The sequence below is a fragment of the Fistularia commersonii genome, chromosome 29 (assembly GCF_037954325.1).
Source record: "Fistularia commersonii isolate RoL2024-O1a breed Wild chromosome 29, RoL_Fcom_v1.0, whole genome shotgun sequence".
Lineage (NCBI taxonomy): Eukaryota > Metazoa > Chordata > Actinopteri > Syngnathiformes > Fistulariidae > Fistularia > Fistularia commersonii.
In genome coordinates this window covers 10,922,175-10,936,029 of record NC_141312.1, presented here as the reverse complement: position 1 = coordinate 10,936,029, position 13,855 = coordinate 10,922,175, and the positions used below count along the sequence as shown (strand labels likewise).

The window sequence follows — 13,855 nt, the reverse complement described above, 5'->3', positions numbered from 1 at the left end:
TTGTCATCATGCCTGTTTGTTTATTAGCTCTTAGAAAAAAAAACACGGAACATTTACCTAGACAAACATCATCCAGCATCCTGCGAGATGGCACACACCAGGACTGGCACAAAACAATATGAACTGAGGACCAGTAGATACTAGGACTGTTAAAATATCAAATAGCTCCCAAAAGTCTTATTATTACCATCACTGTGTTAGACAGCAAAATAAAAAAAATAAAGAAACAAAGAATGATACAACAAATAGATTTATAATTTCATCAATTTAAGAATAACAATAAGCCAACATCTTCAAACTTTGGTGAACAAAAATCTGTTGCAGGAAATCATTGTTTTTGAATTAATTAAGTGAATTTATTTAATTTCATCCTTTGGGGATATTTAATACTTTCAATATGTTGACATTTGAAATGCTACAACTGATTATATATTGCATGCTTTATATAAACTAAAAGTGAGTATTCAGAATCAACACTCAAAGTAAGACACTTGTTAGATTGGCCTTATTCTCACTGTATAGCCTGGTATGAGAATGAGAAAGGGGGCTGAATGGTCCCGCAGAGATAAGGTCCCAAATCTTCATCCCCACACCAGTAAGGTTCTTTGTTTGATTCTTATAGGGCCTTTCTGAGTTATGCATGGGTTTCCCCGAGGTTCTTCGGTTCCCTCCCACAGTCCAAAAACATGCAGTATGTTCTTCGGAGACCCTAAATTGCTCAGATGTGTTGATGAGAAAGTGAATGTTTGTATGTTGCTTCAATGTTTATATATGACCCTGTGACCGACTACCTCAGGGTGAACCCTGCCTCTTGCACGATGATAAGTGGGCTAGCGACCCTGAGTTCATGATAGGCAGTAAATAATAAATTAATTAATTTATGATAAGATGTTTTCATCGCTTATGAATATGCATTTGTCATGAATCCAGTGGAGTGGCTACAGCATATTTGTGCCCATTGTGAAAATATCTCCCCTCCCTCCATCTCTTTGCCAGGGACAAACCTGTTATCACCTGCATGAGCAAATTCTGTCTACATCTGACGGCTCTGAAGAATGCTGCATTCAACTTTGAATATCACCATAATACCAAACAAAATGTGTGGAATGCAGAATATCTTATAGTTAATCATCTGTTTGTTTGGCCTGGAATGAGAATCGTGTCCTCTGCCTCTTTCTCCTCCATACCTACCCTCAACCAATGCATACACAAATCTCCTCTATAGTCTTCCCCATTGCCTCTTGCCTAGCTCTGTCACCAACATTCTTCCGCCACCAATATACCTGTATTCACTTTCTCTCCTCTTCTCTTCTTTCTTGCCAGACCATCTCAATCTCAGACTTTGCTTAAAAGAAGTCTAATTTCGGTTGTTGCTCTGATGTGCATGTTTTTAATCTTTGAGTCATTTGCATCCCAAAACCTGTACCTAATACCATGGTATTTATCCTGAGAAAAACAATATTAATTATTTTCCAGTTACGGTAGTCAAGGTGTGAAATGCAGCCTCAGGGCAGCAGGGGCTGGTGGCTCCCCGAGTCAGCAATGGGGGGGCATGAGCCACTGTCTCCCTGAGCCGGTTCCAAGCCCAGGTAAATGCAGAAGATTGCGACAGGAAGGGCATCTTACAGAAAAATTTTGCCAAAACCAAACATGTGAATTAAACATAGTAACCAGATCATACCGGATCGGTCGAGGCCTGGGTTAACAACGACCGCCATTGGTATCGATGACCTACAGGGAACCAATGGAAACTGGGCTACTGTAGGTCAAAGAAGGAGAGGAGGAAGGCGTGTTCGGAAGCAGAGAAAGAAGATGAAAGACAATAGTCTGGGACTAGGAGGAGGGACTTTGAATATTGAGAGTTGGTCGACATGATGCAGAGAAGGAAGGTGGATATACTGTGTGTCCAGGAGACAAGGTGGAAAGGTAGTAGGGCTAGAAGATTAGGAGCAGGTTTTAAGTTGTACTATCATCATACTGACAGGAATAGAAATGGTGTAGGAGTTATCTTGAAGGAGGAGCTTGATAGGAACGTTCTGGAGGTAAAAAGAATGCCAGATAGACTTATAGGTTTGAAACTGGAAATTGAGGGTGTGATGCTCAATGCTGTTGGTGGCTATGCCCCACAGGTGGGATGTGAGTTTGAGGAGAAGGAGAAGTTCTGGAATGAGTTAGATAAAGTGATGTGGAACATTCCCAGAAATGAGAGCGGGGTAATTGGTGCAGACTTCAATGGACACGTTGGTGAAGACAATCGAGGGGATGAAGAAGTGATGGGCAGATTTGGTATACAAGATAGGAACGCAGAAGGACAGATGGTTGTAGATGTTGCAAAAAGGATGGAAATGGCTGTAGAGAACACTTTTTTTCCAGAAAACACACGAACATAGGGTAACTTATAAGAGCGGAGGTAGGAGGACATAGGTAGACTACATCTTACATAGACAAGGTAATTTGAAAGAGATCAGTGACAGCAAAGTAGATGTGGGTGAGAGTGCAGCCAGACAGCATAGCAGAGAGATGATGGTGATGCTTGGTATGCTTTGCTCTGGTGACAAGGAAGGTCAAGAGTACAAAGGCAAAGCAGAGCAGAGGATAAAGTGATAGAAGCTGAAAAGGTAGGAGTGTTGTATTGTTTTCAGGGAGGAGTTGAAAGGCTCTGGGTGGTCAAGGAGAGCTTCCAGATGATTGGACAACAACAGCTAGTGTTATCAGGGAGACAAGTAGGAGAGTACTTGGTGTGTCATCTGGAAGGAAAGTAGATAAGGAGACTTGGTGGCGGAATGAGGAAGTGCAGGAGTATATACAGAGAAAGCGGTTAGCAAAGAAGACGTGGGATACTGAGAGGACTGAAGGGAACAGACAGGAGTACAGGGAGATACAACATAAGGTAAAAATAGAGGTAACAAAGGCAAAACAAAGGGTGTACATTGACCTGTATTCTTGGTTGGACAGAGAGGAGGGACACAATGATCTATACAGGTTTAGGAAACAGAGAGATATGGATGGAAAGGATGTACATCAGGTCAAGGTGATTAAGGATAGAGCGGGAAATGTATTAATAGATGCTAAAAGAGTGATGGGATGAATTTCTGTCTTTCTTTTTTCTTTAACCTTTATTTAACCAGGAAAGTCCCATTGAGATTAAAAACCTCTTTGCCAAGGGAGTCCTGGCCAAGAGGCAGCAAAAGAATACAGTTACATTTAAAATGAAATCAAAATTACATACAAATCATATAAAACAGTTACAAATCAGTGAAGTTGTCTCAAGTGCTCTGAATCTGGATTTAAAGCCGTTCAATGAAACAAGTTCCGTGAGTTTCCAGTCCTTTTGCAACATGTTCCATGTAGAGGGGGCAGAATAGACAAAAGCATTTTTTTCCCAGTTTCGTGCGGACAAATGGAACAGAAAGAAACAGCTGATCATTAAAATGTAAACCATAAGAATCAACACTTCTCTGTATAATTAAGTTACAAATGTAAGAGGGCAGCAGTCCCAGCACAGCCATGAAAGTGCTCCAGTGAATAAATCTTCTGGTGGACAAAGAAGACCATCCCACTCGAGAATACAGCTCACAGTGATGGGTTAAGGCCCTCGAGTTAGAAACAAACCTCAAAGTAGCATGATACACCGAGTCAACCTTACTCAGACACTGAGCTGTAGCATTCACATACAAAAGTTCTCCATAATCTAAAATGGATAAAAAGTTGCAAAAGTCGCTTTTTGACCTCAAAGGAAAAACAGCATTTATTTCGGAATAAAAACCCAGGCTCAATTTGAGCTTCTTCACAAGACTCTCAACATGAGGATCTCAACATGATATTTGTATACATGAACCACCTCAATTTCACTTCCCTTAAACGTGGACACTGTAGGGATAACTTGCAGCCTCTTTCTAGAGTTTGGAAACAACATTAGTTTGGTTTTGTTAGTATTAAGAACTAATTTTAGTTGCAAAAGTGTGTGCTGCACCACATTAAAAGCTTTCTGCAGAGATTCAATAGCAGCAGCATGGGATGAGCCAAAGCAGTGCATTATTGTGTCATCTGCATAAAAATGCATGCCAGCATTGGAGACATTTTGTCCTAAATCATTAATGTGCATAATGAATAAGAGTCCTTCGTAGACGCTCAAGAAATTACAACACAGGTCATTATATTCAAAACACTGGGTCCTGTCACTCAAATAATTTGTGAACCAGGAGGTGACATTTTCTGAAAGACCAAAACTGATGAGCCTTTGTTTTAAGACTGTGTGGTCCACAGTGTCAAACGCCTTTGACAAATCAATAAAAAGTGCACCACAGTACTGTTTTTTTATCAAGAGCTACAAGTATATCATTAATCACTTTTGTTGCAGCAGTAATAGTGCTGTGTTTTTTCCTAAAGCCCGATTGCAGCTTTGATAGAAGCTCTTTCAAGTATAGAAACTCTTTAAGTTGATCACACACAAGAGATTCAAGAATTTTGGACAAAATGCACAAATTTGAAAGTGGTCTATAATTTGTTAAAACTATTGGATCGTCTCCTTCTAAGAGAGGGACAACAAAAGCACACTTCCAAACTGAAGGAATTTCTTTGTTTTCAAATTTAAAAGCACTGCAAGAGGCTGTGCAATCAAATCAGCAGCCATTTTCAAAAAATAAGACTCAGTTAGATCTGGCCCAGGGGGCTTTCTGTGATTCAAACTTTTGAGAGCCTTATGAACTTGCTGCACAGTAAAAGGCACAAATGCAAAGGGTTCTCCTGAACATATTTGAGTGTTTGTATAGTGAGGCACAGAAGTAACTCCTGTAGAGTCAAATAATGAACCACATGCTACAAAATGATCATTAAAGCAATTTAAAATCTAAGCTCTATCATATATTGGGACTGAGTCTTTTAAAACAAAAGTAGGAAGCACCTGATTGCATTTGTTCACAAATAAAGACTTAATCACTTTCCAAAATTTCTGTGGGTTATTGAGATTCTCAGTAGTGACGGACAAGTAATATTCAGATTTAGCCTTTTTAATAAAAGAGGTGCATTTAGTTCTCAGTTGTCTAAAGATAGCCCAGTCACTAGCAGAATCACTTTTCCTGGCTTTGGCCCATGCCACATTATGCTGGTGAATAAGATCAGATAGTTCAGGAGAAAACCAGGGGTTTTATCGCCCCTTTACCCTGAATTTCCTCATAGGAACATGCTTATTTACAATTTTGTCAAAGTGGTCCTTAAAAAAGGTCCAAGCTAGCTCAACATCTGGTATTAGGCCTATTTGTTCCCAATTGACCAAGGACAAGTCAGGATGACAGGCCTGTTCATTAAATTTCTTCAAACTTTTCATAAAAATAATGCACAATTTAAATTTTGGGATTTTTGTGTCTCTGTATGCTGCTACAACACAATGATCATTCAAATCATTGCAGAAAATTCCCTACAGATGAAAACTTATGTGGAACATTTGTTAGAATTACATCGATCAAAGTACACTTTTCAGGGCATTTAACATTTGGCCTAGTTGGATGATTGATCAAATAGCTAAAATTTGCAGAATCACAGAAGGATTAAAATTCTTCAGTAGCTGTGTTTAACCAATCCCAATTGAGGTCTCCTGCAATTAAAAACTCATTATAGTTGGATTTCGACAGAAGCTGCCCTAAAGATGACAGTGCCTCTTTGGTGGCAGACGGAGGTCTGTGACAAAAGTTATAGAAAAGGGTTTAACAATTTCTACATTCAAGGCCAGAAACTCCATTTGCTTTGAAATGGACTTAGACGGGACAACTGAAGTATCATATTTTGATTTTACGTAGATGGCTACACCACCACCTTTTTTAGGCCTGTCAGTGCGATGGACATTGCATCCATTTATACTAATGTCATCGTTTGTGATAGATTTTGTCAGCCATGTTTCAGAGATTATCACAATGTCCGCATCAGTTGATTTAATCCAAATTTTGACCATGTCCATTTTAGGCAATAAATTGCGCACATTAAGGTGAACACTTTTGAGACCAAGCATTGATTTGAAATCAGCAGGAGTCTCAATACATTGCAGTCCAGGACCAGGGTTAGGCTGCACATTTCCAGATAAAAGTAAAAGCAGGACAACCATGAATCTTTGCTTCAGATTACTTCTTGGAACAATATTTTTGTTTGTTGACTCCAAGCAATTCTTTTCACTTGAGTGTGAGATCATACAAAGTAAGAACATTTTGAAGTTTAAGTAGCTCCCTCGACACATCTGACCAGGAGTTTAAGAACCAGACCAAATGAGTCTGTGATTACCCATACACAGTATTACCTCAGTAGTACCACTATTGTAAGTGTCCCAAGAACACAACACATTATTATGGGTACTCACCCAGGAAACATTGTTTGGTCTCATGTCACAGGTGTGCCATAAAGCATACCAAAATACTGAAAAATGCCATTGTCCTCCCCTTTAACTCCAAGAGAAGTGCAGCAGGCTCCAGGAAGTGTAGGCCTTGCGGCCCAGCCTTGAGGCAGATGAAGCAGGCTCAAGCCAGTTAGCTCGGCTTTAGGAGAAGTGTAGGCCCCCAAACCAGTCTACAGGGGGACGATGCAGACTAAAGTTAGTTAGCTTGGCTCCAGGGGAAGTGCATGCCTCCCAGAACAGTCTCCAGGGGAATGTAACAGGCTCCAGGAGAAGTTTAGGCCTCCCAGAACAGTCTCGAGGAAGATGAAACAGGGTGAAGCTTGTTCGCTCCACTCTTGGAGAGGTATAGTCCCCCAAACCAGTCTCCAGGGGGAAGTAGGCTCAAGCTAGTTAGCTCGGCTCCTAGGAGAAGTGTTGGCCTCCCAGACCAGTCTCTCGGGGGATGAGGCAGGCTTAAGCCAGTTGGCTCTGCTCCAAGAGAAGTGTAGTCCTCCCAGCTCAGTCTCTAGAGGGGATGAAGCAGGCTCAGGCTCCAGGAGGTACAAAAAGCCCAGGCCTGTTAGCCAAACTTTTTAGAAGTCACTCAGTTCATGAAAATCCCAATGCACTTGGAGCATGTGAAGGGATTTTGGTAAAAATGTCAACAGCAACTTACTAAAAAAAGATATTTTACTGTGGGAAGCAAGTGTTTGTCTTGGACTGCTGTGTTCTTCTTCCACCATGCATACCGCCCCTTGTTATGTCCAAATAACTCAATTTTAGTTTCATCAGTACACAGCATCTTATTCCAAAATGAAGCTGGCTTGGAATGTGCTTTAGCATACCTCAAGCGACTCTGTTTGTGGCATGTGCGCAGAAAAGGCTTCTGCCGTATTACTCTCCCATACCGCATGTCCTTGTGCAAAGTGCGCTGAATAGTTGAATAATCCACAGTGACACCATCTACAGCAAGATCCTGTTGTAGGTCTTTGGTGCTGGTCAATGGGTTGAGTTTGACTGTTCTCACCATCCTTCGCGTCTGCTTATCTGATATTTTTCTTGGCCTGCCACTCTGGGCCTTAACTAGAACTGTGCCTGTGGTCTTCCATTTCCTCACTATGTTTCTCACTGTGGAAACTGACAGCTTAAATCTATGAGCTAGTGAATTGTATCCTTCCCCTAAACCCTGATGTCGAACAATCTTTGTTTTCAGGTCATTTGACAGTTGTTTTGAGGTTCCCATGTTGCCACTCTTCAGAGTAGATGCAAAGAGGAGAAAAACTTGCAACTGGCCACCTTAAATACCCTTTCTCATCTTTGGCTTCACTTATGTATGTAGGTCAAGGCTTACCAAACAAATTTTGTGTTCCAATAGTTAGTGCTAAAGGTATTCAAATCAATAAAACAAAAGGGTGCCCAAATTTATGCACCTGCCTACTTTTGTTTCAGTAATTATTGCTTACTTTCTGTAAATCCTTTTAACTTCATTTCACTTCTGAAACATCACTGTGTTTGTCTGCTATATCATATATTTAACCCTTGTGTTGTCTTGCGGGTCAAAAGTGACCCACTACCATGTTAAGCTGTAGAAAAAAACACCTTAACCTACTTTTTTCCAACTTGAAATTCTATGACTTTTCCTAAAGAGATCCCATAATTTGAAAAAGTGATACGTCTTTTTTGTTTATGTTTCCATGTGGGCTGTACACCACTAGGGAACAAAGATTATCTCATTGGTCATTTTTGACCCGTAGGACAAGGGGAGTAAACACAATGTTAAGATCGCATGAGGGTTAACTGAAATTGCTGATCTGAACAACCAATGATTTATAAAGGAAAATCTGTGAAAATGATTAGGGGTGCCCAAACTTTTTCAAATGACCGTATATAAGTTTAGTCATTTATTTATTATCTACCACTTATACATGCACTCTGGGCACAGTCGCAGGGATGCTGGAGCTCAGCCAAAGCTGGGTACACCCTGGACTGGTCGCCAGCCAATCGCAGAGCCACATATTGAGACAAACAACCATTTACTCTCTCATTCACACATCTTGGCAATGGCATTTGGGTCTCCAGTTGACTTCGGTGTTTTTGGATCGAAGGAGAAAATTTCAAAACCCGGCAGACACATGTGGAAACATGCAAACTCCACACAGAAAGGCACCCCGTGGGCATTGAACCGGGGTGCTTTTTGCTTGTGAGGCAAAATCGTGGCACCAACTACAGTCTTGGACTACAGAACTTTTGTCACACAGCAAGAAGGTCTGACAGCAAATCTCAATCCAAAAATACAGTACAGTAGGTTAATAAAAACTCACTTTTCTGTGACTGAAAACAAATGTAAATGGTTGATTGTTTGTATATGTGGCCCTGTAATCGAATGACAGCAGGCCAAGATCAATCCTAGCTCCGAAGCTATTCAATTTAGTATTCTGTACTTTGTACTTTCTGAACTATGGGAACCCTGTACACCTACAAGTGAATTAAAATCAAGTTATGATATTTTGAGATCTGGACAGAACCTAAAGGTGTATGAAATCATGCACCTAGGCATGAAGACTCTTTTTACAAACATTTGTGAAAGAATGTGTCACTCAGGAGTTCAGTGAATTCCAGCATGGAACTGTGATAGGATGACACCTGTGCGACAAAACCAGTTGTGAAATTTACACGCTCCTAAATATTCCACAATCAACTATAAGGTGTATTATAAGAACATGGAAGTGTTTGGGAACAACAGCAACTAAGCAATGAAGTGGTAAACTGATGGAGTGAGGTCAGCAGATGCTGAGCTGCATAGTGTGAAGAGGCCACCAACTTTCTGCAGAGTCAATCACTACAGACCTCCAAACTTCATGCGGCCTTCAGATTAGCTCAACAGTTTGCAGGGAGTTTCATAGAATGGGTTTTCCAAGGCTGAGCAGCTGCATCCAAACCACACATCACACACAATTTAAAGTGCAGAGGCAGAAAGCACACCGCCACTATGCACTAGCGCAGTTGAGATGCATTTTTTGGAGTAATGAATCTCGCTTTTCCATCTGGCAATCTGATGGATGAGTCTGGATTTGGTGGTTGCCAGGAGAACGTTACTGACTGCATTGTGCCATCATCCTACTACCGATATACTTACTCTCCTCTTAACTTTCATGTACAACAATTATCTGGCCTTTCTTACTTCGTCCCTAAGACATCTAACCAGAGCTATCCCTCTGATGTGCTCATTTTTTACCCTGTCCATCCTTCCCACACCTAAAGAAAAATGTATCTTCAACTCTGCCGTCTCCAGCTCTGCTTCTTGTCTTTTAGAGTCACCGCCTCCAAGCTATACAGAACGGCTTATCTCACCGCTCTTTTGTAAACCTTTCCCATCACTCTTGCTGCTAATCTGTCATAGACAGCAACACTCTTCTCCATCCACAAGACTCCACCTCTACTTATTTATTCACCTCTTTTCCACACTCTCTAGTGATTGTCCGTGCAAAGGCTTGGCTCCGCTCACTGGTACTGCACCTCAGGTTTCTGCCCTGGCAGGAAATGCTCAGATAAATGTTTTCAATTATTGGAATAAATCATTAAAAATATAAATTCATTTTATGTAATCATTACTGATCCAAAACAGTTCTGATCCACCCAATCCTACTTGTATATTAAAGAGCAAAATAATGAAATAAGAGAGGGGCCGATCCCAACAAGTCTGAAAATCATTGTCTTACAACAGTTTGATAACAAATTAATGAGACATCAGCAAGGATTCACAATATGCTTTGCGCTCTCACCTCATAAACAGATGTATTCAATGCTACTAGTACCTCTCATGATGATGATGATAATAATAATAATAATAATAACAATAATTATAAAAATACAACTAATAATAGCAATAACAATAATAATAACAAAAGCAATTATAACTATAATTAATTATAATTATAATAATAACAATGTGCCATATATAATAAATTGGTAGTAATAGTAGTCATGCTATAATGTAGCCTCAGGGCAGCGCTGGCCCGTGTCTCCCCAAGCCTGCCTTGGGGGGGCACGGAGCAGGTCCCAAGCCCGGATAAATGCCGAGGGTTGTGTCAGGAAGGGCATGGGGTGTAAAACTTTTGCCAAAACCAAATATGCAAGTCAACCATGACCATATCATACCGGATCGGTTGAGCACCGGGTTAACAACGACCGCTATACCAGGGTAACAGTAAAAATTGGGCTACTGTGGGTCGAAGAACAAGAACAAGAAGAAGCAGAGGAGTGCGTGTTTGGAAGCAGAGAGAGAGGAGGAAAGGAAAGAGCCTGGGACTGAAAGTAGGGACTTTGAATATCGGGACAATGACAGGAAAAGGTAGAGAGTTGGTAGACATGATGCAGAGAAGGAAGGTGAATGTACTGTGTGTTCAGGAGACCAGGTGGAAAAGTTGTAAGGCTAGAAGATTAGGGGCAGGCTTTAAGTTGTACTATTATGATACTGACAAGAGGAGAAATGAAGTAGGAGTTATCTTGAAGGAGGAGTTTGCTAGTAACGTTCTAGACGTGAAAAGGATGTCAGATAGACTTATGAGTCTGAAACTGGAAATTGAAGGTGTGATGCTCAATGTTGTTAGTGGCTATGCCCCACAGGTGGGATTTGAATTTGAAGAGAAGGAGAAGTTCTGGAATGAGTTAGATGAAGTGATACAGAATATTCCCAGAAATGAGAGAGTGGTAATTGGTGCAGACTTCAATGGACATGTTGGTGAAGACAATAAAGGGGATGATGAAGTGATGGGCAGATTTGGTATCCAGGATAGGAACGCAGAGGGACAGATGGTGGAAGACTTTGCAAAATGGATGGAAATGGCTGTAGTGAACACCTTTTTCCAGAACACAGGGTAACTTATAAGAGCAGAGGTAGGAGCACGCAGTTAGACTACATCTTGTATAGACGAGGTAACCTGAAATAGATCAACGACTGCAAAGTAGTTGTTTGTGAGAGTGTGGCCAGACCGCATAGGATGGTGGTTTGTAGAAGGACTCTGGTGAAAAGGAAGATCAAGGGGACAAAGGCAGAGGAGAGGACAAAGTGGTGGAAGCTGAAAAGGGAGGAGTGTTGCATGGTTTTCAAGGAGGAGTTGAAAGGCTCTGGGTGGTCAAGGAGAGCTTCCAGATGATTGGACAACAACAGCTAGCGTCATCAGGGAGACAGGTAGAAGAGTACTTGGTGTATCATCTGGAAGGAAAGTAGATAAGGAGACTTGGTGGTGAAATGAGGAAGTGCAGGAGTATATCCAGAGAAAGCGGTTTGCAAATATTAGTGGGATACTGAGAGGACTGGAGAGAACAGACAGGAGTACAGGGAGATAAAACGTAAGGTAAAGATAGATACCAAAGGCAAAACAAAGGGCCTACAATGACTTGTATGCTTCGTTGGATAGTAAGGAGGGTGAGAATGATCTATACAGGCTGGCAAAACAGAGAGATAGAGATGGAAAGGATGTACAACTGGTCAAGTTGATTAAGGATAGAGAGGGAAATGTATTGACAGATGCTAGAAGAGTGATGGGAAGATGGAAAGAGTACATTGAAGCTGATAAATGGGGAAAATGAAAGAGAGGCAAGGGTAGAAGAGGTGACCATTGAAGACCACAAAGTAGCACAAATTAGTAAAAAAAAGCGAGGAAGGCATTAAAGAGGATGAAGAGTGGAAAAGCAGTTGGTCCTGATGATATACCCATGGAAGTGTGGAAGTGTCTAGGAGAGGCAGCGGTAGAGTCTCTCACTCTATTAATAAACAGGATCTTAGAGAGTGAGACGATGCCTGAAGAATGGGGAGGAGGTGTGATGGTGCCTATTTTTAAGAATAAAGGGGATGTGCAGAATTGCGGTAATTATAGAGGGATAAAGTTGATGAGCCATACAATGAAGTTATGGGAAAGAGTAGTGGAAACTAGACTGAGACCAGAAGTCAGCATTTGTGAACAGCAGTATGGCTTCATGCCTAGAAAGAGTACTACAGATGCAGTATTTGCGTTGAGCATGTGATTGTTGTTCACTATTGTGATTGTTGTCCATCACTATTGTTCGCAATAGTGATGGACAGGCTGACAGATGAGGTTAGACAGGAATCTCCATGGACCAGATGTTTGCAGATGACATTGTGATCTGTAGTGAGAGCAGAGAACAGGTAGAGGAAAATCTGGAGAGGTATGTGCTGGACAGGAGAGGAATGAAAGTTAGTCGCAGCAAGACAGATTATATTTATGTGAATGAGAGGAACTCGGGTGGAAACGATGAGGCTACAGGGAGTGGAAATCAAGAAGTTGGAGGATTTCAGGTACTTGGGGTCAACAGTCCAGAGCAATGGAGAGTTTGGAAAAGAGGGGAAGACACAGGTTCAAACAGGTTGGAATGGGTGGAGAAAAGTATCAGGGGTACTATGTGATAGAAGACTATTGGACAGAATAAAAAGAAAGTTGTACAAGACAGTGATGAGACCAGCCATGCTGTATGGCCTAGAAACAGTTACAATGACGAAAAAGACAGGAGGCAGAACTAGAGGTTGCAGAGATGAAGATGTTGAGGGTCTCTTTGGGAGTGACCAGGATGGATAGGATCAGGAATGAGTCTATTAGAGGAACAACACATGTTAGGTGTTTTGGAGAGAAGGTTAGAGAAGCCAGACTGGGATGGTTTGGTCATGTACAGAGGAGGGATAGTGAATACATTGGTAGACGGATGCTGGAATTGGAGCTGCTAGGCAAGAGGTCTCAAGGAAGACCAAAGAGAAGATTTATGAACGTAGTGAGAGAGGCACTATGTATATGAGAGAGGAGGATACAGAGAATAGGGTTAGATGGAAAAAGCTGATTCGCTGTGGCGACCCCTGAGGGGAAAAGCCAAAAGAATAAGAAGAAGAAGTAGTCATGCAATATTCATCAAACTAATTATCAGTATCATTTTTGATACAGAACAGCTATATAATTATCTATCAATGAAGTCTGACATATGATTTGATCGAAGGCAACTGTTTAACTCCAAGTTGACTCCAAGTCAGGTAGTAGCATTGTTGTTGTATGTAGCAGCAGACTTATGAGATTGCATCTTGTCTGTGTGTGAAAATCACAGACTGAATAGGCCAATGCTTTACTTGGCAGGGAAGGGAAATTACATAAGCAATTTGCAAATGCAAGCTAATGTCTCTAGTATACATAAAGCTCAGACAGGATAATTTTTTACAGCAGTAGCCAACTATTGGCAATGTTTGGAATTTATACTGACTGCCGAGAGCGACTTTAACAGAAGCTGACAGACGTGTGATAAATTAAAGTACAGATACAAAGATAAGTGCAGGTATTTAAGGCATGGCTATCATTTTAAGTTGAGTCTGAGCCGGAACCTCACCAGCCAAACAACAAATGTTTTCATTCTTTCATGTTGACTGTCTGTGTGAGAAAAGAGGCTATAATTTGCTGTGATTGATTGTTGAGACTAAGGCTTGATAGATAGCTG

General features: G+C 41.1%; 1 protein-coding gene across 4 annotated transcripts in view; it reads right to left on the bottom strand.

The window, feature by feature from the left end:
• fstl4 (follistatin-like 4) overlaps positions 1–13,855 on the bottom strand; it is a 141,011-nt gene that overhangs the window by 73,388 nt on the left and 53,768 nt on the right. The window lies entirely within an intron of this gene.